We start from the raw sequence: 7,269 nt of genomic DNA, 5'->3' as shown, positions 1-7,269 counted from the left end.
ACCCTATCTGAAGTGAGACTTCCTTCCCTATCTATATAAAGCCCACAAAGGCTTGCACCTTCAGTGACATGGTGGCTGGAAAAGTACTCACTGGCCAAAAAAAAAAAAGAGAGAGAGAGAGAGAAGAAAAACACTCCTCAAAGCAAATCTATAAAGACACTTGACTAGCTTTGCATCTATGTTCCTAAGTTATATTGGTCTGTAATTGTTTTTCTTGTGGTGTCTTTTTCTGGTTTCAGTATCAGAGTAATGCTAGCTTTAAAGAATGAGTCAGGAAGTGTGTTTCTCCTCTTCTGTTTTTTTAAAAAAAGTTTAAGAAGGATTGGGGTCATTTCTTCTGTCAATGTTTGGTAGAGTTCCTCAGTGAAGCCACCTGGTCCAGTGGTTATCTTTTTCTGGAGTTTTTTTGGTTATTGATTCAGTCTCTTCACATGTTATATGTTTATTGAGTTCTTCGATTTCTTCTTGAGTCAGTGTAGGAAGTTTATAGGTTTCTAGGAATTTATCCATTTCATCTAGGTCATCTAATTTGTTGGCATACAGAGGTTCATAGAATTCCCTTAGAATCCTTTTTATTTCTGTAGGGTCAGTTGTAATGTTCCCACTTTCATTTCTAGTTTTAGATATTTGCATCTTCTTCTCTCTCTGTCTTTTGATCAGTCTAGTTAAAGATTGTTGATTTTAGTGATCTTTAAAAAAAACCAACTTGTGGTTTCATTGATTTTCTATTTTGTTTTTATTATCTATTTAATTTCTCTCTGCTGTGACTTTGTTATTTCCTTCCTTCTTGTAGCTTTAGGCCTGGTTTGCTCTTCTACTTCCTCAAGTTTAAAGTCAGGCTATTGATTTGAGATCTTCTTTTTTAAATGTAGGCATTTACCACTGTAAATTTGTCTCTCAACTCTGCCTTCAGTGTATCCCATAAATTCTGGTATGTTGTGCTTTCATTTTCTTAAGACTCTAAGTATTTTTTGATTTCTCCCTTTACCCATTGGTAACTTAACAGTATGTTGTTTAATTTTAAGCAGTCCTTGTGGTGCAATGGTTATGGACTTGGCTGCTAACACAAAGGTCTATTGTTCTGCTCAGTGGGCGAAATATATGGCAACTTGCTTCCATAAAGATTCCAAAGCCAAAAAACCAAACCCACTGTCAGCAAGTCTGCTGTGATTCATAACAACCCTATATGACAGAGTAAAACTGCCCCATAGGATTTCCAAGGCTGTAAATCTTTTTTTAAAAAAATTTTATTGTGATTTGGGAAGGTTGTAAATCTTTACAGAAGCAGACTGCCTCATCTTTTTCCTGCAGCGTGCTGGTGGGTTCAAATCATTGACCTTTTGGTTAGCAGCCAAATGCCTTAATCACTGCACCACCGGAGCTCCTTCCACAAAGATTACAGCCTTGGAACCCTATTTGGCAGTTCTACTCTGTCCTTTAAGATCATTGTGAGTCAGAATTGACTTAAGGGCAGTGGGTTTTGGTGTTTAATTTCCACATATTTGTGTATTTTCCAGATTTCTTGCTGTTTTAATTTCTAATTTTACTCCATTTGCTCAGAGAAGATTCTTTGTACAATTTAAATATTTTTATTTTTAATTGAGAACTGTTTTGTGACATACCATATGTTCTATCCTGGAGAATGATCCATGTCTGTTGAAGAAGAATGTATATTGTGCTGTTGGTGGAGTGTTTAATATATGTCTGTTAGGTCTAGTAGGTTTATAGTGTTATTCAGGACCTCTGTTTCCTTATTCATCTTCATCCAAATGTTCTATCCATTATTAAAAGTGGTGCATTAAAGTTTCCAACTATTCTTGTTCTATTATTGTAGAACTATATATTTCTCCTTCAATTTACAAAATCATGTTTTGCATTAGATATTTTGGGGCTTATAGAGTTATAAAATGATATATATTTATAAATGTTATATCTTCTTGATGAATTGGATCTTGTATCATTATATAATGTTATTCTTTGCCTCTTCTACCAGCTTTTCACTTAAAGTCTATTTTATTTGCTATTAAAATTGTTACCTCAGTTCTCTTTTGGTTACTATTTGCATGAAATATTTTTTTGTATCCTTTCACTTGCAATGTATTTGTGTCCTTGAGCCTAAAATGTGTCTCTTATAGATAGAACATAGTTGGATCATGCTTTTTAAAACTCATTCTCCAACTTTCTGCCTTTTAATTGGAATATTTACTGCATTTACATTCATGGTAATTACCAATAAGGTATGACTTACCATGGCCATTTTATTGTTTTTTTGTGCATCTTTTTTTCCCCCCTTTTTATTTATTTATTTATTTATTATTGTGATTTGGGTGAAGGTTTACAGAGCAAATTCACTCTCCATACAGTGGTTCACATATATTTTGTCTCATGACATTGACCACAGTTTACCACAATGCAACAGCTCCCCTCCCACTTCCTTCCCATAGTTACCTCTTCCCTGTGTCCATCCCTCCATGCACTCCTGCCCCCTGAGCTGTCTCCCTGTGCATAAGAAGCCTTTCTTTCTCCCATGATTATTCTCTCCAAGAAGTGTATCTACTTGAGGTAAATGTTCAACTCATATGCCTGTCTTTTGTTTGGCTGGAAGCCACAGGTGTGGATTTAATTCCAGATCTGAAGAGCAGCTAGGGGCCATAGTCTCAGTGGTTCCACCAGGCTCTATTGGACCAACAAACCTGGTCCCCTCCTTTTTTTTTTTCCTCCAAATGATTCTGAGTTTTGTTCTACATTGTTCTCCCTCTCTATCAAGGGTCTCCTTACATAGATCCCCTTCCAGGTGGATGACAGTGGTAGCCGGGCACCATCTAGTTCTTCTGGTCTCATAGTCATATAGGCTGCAGATCAGATGGTGTACCAGTGGCTAGGACTAATTGTTTCCATGAATTTTGGTTTTCTTCATTCTTCTGATTTTTGTGTGTCTTATACCTTCTGTGTCCCTCATTTTCTCCAACAATGCCAACTATTATGTTTTATTGATTTTTTTAATATAGTGAGCCATTTTTATTCCCTTCTCCTTTCCTTTTGTGTATCTTTTAAAAGATATTTTCTTTGTAGTTATCATGATGATTACATTTAACATCGTACATTTATAACAACCTGGTTTAAATTAATACCAACTTAACTTCAGTAATGTACAAAAACTCTGTATCATTCCTCCTCTCCGTTTATGTTGTTTTTATTCTCCATTAGATATTTATACATTATGTTCCCAGTAATAAACATTTTCACTTTAAAAACTGAATTTATGATTATAAAGCATGAAGGACACAACAACTAAAAATATCAAGCAAAAAATACCTTAAAACTTGCTCTTTTGCTTGATTGTGCAATTTCACTTAATAGACATCTTTATTTCTACGTATGGCTTTGAGTTACTTCCTAGGGTCCTTTGCATTTCTTTTAGGGCAGGTCTAAATTCTGTCAGCTTTTGCTCATCTAGGAATGTCTTAATTTGTGCTCATTCTTGAAGGACAATTTTGCCAGATATTTTTCCTCTACAAAAGCTATACACGATCGTGGGTGTAGTCCTGTTTGCCTACACATATCTGTTCAGCTTGTCTGTCTGCCTGTGTATCCACTCATAGATTATTGTTTGTTATCACTGATATGCATGATTATGTATGTAATAGTATTTCCCTTTGTTATCTTTAACTCTTGTGCATCTGTCTGTCTTCCTTTGCCTTGGTGGTACTGTGATGATCACCTCTTTATTGTACATTGCTTTTCCCTTCACCCAAATTAATATATGTCTATTATTTAGTTAGTGATTTTGCCTTCCCACTCCATCCTATCCCTCATAACCATGCAAAATGTTTCTTTCTATGTAAACGTTCATTGAATTTTTATAGTAGTGGACTCATACAGTGTTCTGGTTACCTAGTGCCACTCTGACAAGAATATACCACAAATGGGATGGACTTAAACAGGAGTTTATATTCTCTTCCAGTTTGGAGGTTTTACATCCAAGTTCAAAGTGCCAGGCTCTAGGGTCTGGGTAAAACACCCTCAGCCTTAGGCTTCAGCTCTGCCTCCAGGTCCCAGACCACTGAAGCTAGAGGCATTTCTTCACTCAGACAGCTGCTGGCTTCTGAGGCTGAGAAGCCCAAGGTTGACAAATACAATGGCACAATCCCTATGTTACCAAACCACATGGCAGGCCATTAATTTAAGTCCACTGTAAGTTAAGTCCAAAGGTCAGCAGAGCATGGCAGGCTGCTGAACAATGACATGGCTACATGCAGGGTCCAAGTGTGCCATAGGCTAGAGACCATTCCCAAAGCTGCTTCTTATATATGGGAAGCAGACCACATACCCAAAGCAGCTACTCAGCTGCTTGTGGTAGATCCCACCATGGAGTTGGTTGCCAGTCTCATCATGGGAAATAACTACCACCAGATGCCCAGCCACTCAACCAAGCCTAGCTAAGTTGACACATGAACATGACCACCACATATAGTATTTTTCCTTTTGTGATTAATTTATTTAATTCAACATAATGCCCTTGATTTGGTTCTCTAGTGCTGCTATGGGAGCTCTGGTAGTGTAGTGGCTAAGGCACTTGACTGCTAACCAGAAGGCTGGCGGTTCAAACCCACCAGCCACTCCTCGGAAGGAAGATGGGGCAATCTACTTCCGTAGTGATACTGCCTCGGAAACCCAAGGAGGGGTTGCTATGAGTCGGGTCTGACTCGATGGCACACAACAACAACAACAACAGTGCTGCTATAACAGAAATACCACAAGTGGATGGCTTTAACAAACAGGAATTTATTCTTTTACAGTTCTGTTGTTGTTGTTGTTGTTTGCCATCGAGTCGGACCTGACTCATAGCAACCCCTCCTTGGGTTTCTGAGGCAGTATCACTACGGAAGTAGATTGCCCAACCTGCCTTCCAAGGAGTGGCTGGTGGGTTTGAACTGCCAGCCTTCTGGTTAGCAGTCAATTGCTGGCTCTAGGGGCTGGGTAAGGCCCTTTGACCTTGGCCTTCAGTTCTGCCTCTTGTGTCAGACCCACTGGAGCTGGAGGCATCACTTATCTCAGGCAGCTGCTGGGTACTGAGGTTGGTATAATCCCAAGACCAGCAGGCAACACGGCAGGCCCCTGGATGAAGGCTCAGCCAAATGCAGGATCCAAATGTGTCAAAAAGCTAAAGACCTTGCTCAAAACTTCTCCTTATATACTGGAAACAGTCTATACCCGAAACTCATCTACTTAGCTGCTCACAGCAGATTGTACCATGGAGGTTTATAGTCTCATCATGGGTAATAACTACATCCAGCTGCCAAGCCACTCAAAACTATAGCCCAACCAAGTTGACACAAAACCTTAACTGCCACAGTCCTCCAGGTTCATCCATATTATGAGGTGTTTTGTGGATTCTTTGTTATTCTTTAGTGTTGCATAGTATTTCATTGTGTTTATGTACCATAAGGAGCTCTGGTGGTGTAGTGCCTAAGGCATTTTACACTAACCAGAAGGTTGCCAGTTAAAACCTACCAGCAGCTCTGTGGGAGGAAGATAGGGCAATCTACTTCCATAAATATTTATTGCCTTAGAAAGCCAATTGATGTTTCTATGAGTTGGAATCGACTCAATGGCAGTGAGTTTGTTTGTTTGTTTTGGTTTTATGTATCATAGTGTATCCATTCATCTATTGATGGGCACTTAGGTTGTTTCCATCTCTGTGCTAGTGAATAATGCAACAATAAACTTGTTTTTGTTAGGTGCCATCAAGTCAGTTTCGACTCATAGTACCCATGTTCAACAGAATGAAACATTGCCAGTTCTGCCTCATCCTTACAATTGTTGCCAAGCCACTGTGTCAATCCATCTTGTTGAGGATCTTCTCTTTTTTTGCTGACATTCTACTTTACCAAGCATGATATCCTTTTCCAGGGTTGGTCCCTTTTGACTACATGACCAAAGTATGAGAGATGAAGTCTGGCCATTCTCACTTCTAAGGAGCATTCTGGCTATACTTCTTCCAAGACAGATTTTTTTTGTTCTTCTGGCAGGCCATAGTACATTCCAATATTCTTTGCCAACACCACAATTCAAATGCATCAATTCTCCTGTAGTCTTTCTTATTCATTGTCCAGCTCTTACATGTATACAAAGCCATTGAAAATATCATGGCTCTGGTTAGGCACACCTTAGTCTTCAGAGTGACATCTCACTCTTTAACACCTTAAATAAGTGTTTCGCAGCAGATTTGCCCAGTGCAGTAGTACATCATTTGATTTCTTGACTGCTACTTCCATGGGTGTTGATTGTGGATCGAAGTATAATGAAATCCTTGACAACATTTATATTTTGTCCATTTATCATTATGTTACTTACTGTCCATTTGTAAGGATTTTTGTTTTCTTTATGTTGAGATGTAATCCATACTGGAGCCTGTAATCTTTGATCTTCATCAGTAAGTGCTTCAAGTCTTCTTCACTTCCAGCAAGCAAGGTTGTGTCATCCACACTACAAGGTTATTAATGAGTCTTCCTCCAATCCTAACGCTGCATTCTTTTTCATATGGTCCAGTTTCTTGGCTGATTTGCTCAGCATACAGAATTAATACATATGGTGAAAGGATACAACCCTGATGCACACATTTCCTGATTTAAAACCATTCACTATCTCCTGTTCTGTTCAAACAAGTGCCCCTTGGTCTATGCACAGGTTCCTCATGTTAAGTGTTCTGGAATTCCCATTCTTCACAATATTATACGTCATTTGTTATTATCCTTATAGTCAAATGCCTTTGCATAGTCAATAAAGCACAAGCACACATCTTTCTGGTATTGTTTGCTTTCAGCCAAGATCTGTCTGACATCAGCAATGCTATCTCTCATTCCACATCCTTTTCTGAATCCGGCTTGAATTTCTTGCAGTTTTCTGTTTATGTATTGTTGCAACTGCTTTTGAATTATTTTCAGCATACTTTTACTTGTGATATTAATGATATTGTTTGATAATTTACATGTTCCGTTGGATCACCTTTCTTTGGAATGGGGACAATTTGGATCTCTTCCAGTTGGTTGGCCAGAGCTGTCTTCTAAATATCTTGGCATAAACAAGTGCGTACCTCCAACACTGTGTCGATTTATTGAAACATCTCAGTGGATGTTCTGTCAGTTCCTGGGACCTTGCTTTTCTCAATTTCCTCCGGTGCAGCTTGGACTTTTTCCTACAATATCATCAGTTCTTGGTCATATGCTACTTCCTGAAATGGTTGAACACTGACTTTTTTTTTTTTTT

The sequence above is a fragment of the Orycteropus afer genome, unplaced genomic scaffold, assembly GCF_000298275.1.
Source record: "Orycteropus afer afer isolate SDZICR_OR568_19922 unplaced genomic scaffold, OryAfe1.0 scaffold00003, whole genome shotgun sequence".
NCBI classification, from domain to species: Eukaryota; Metazoa; Chordata; class Mammalia; order Tubulidentata; family Orycteropodidae; genus Orycteropus; species Orycteropus afer.
Note: the sequence above shows the minus strand (reverse complement) of the source record.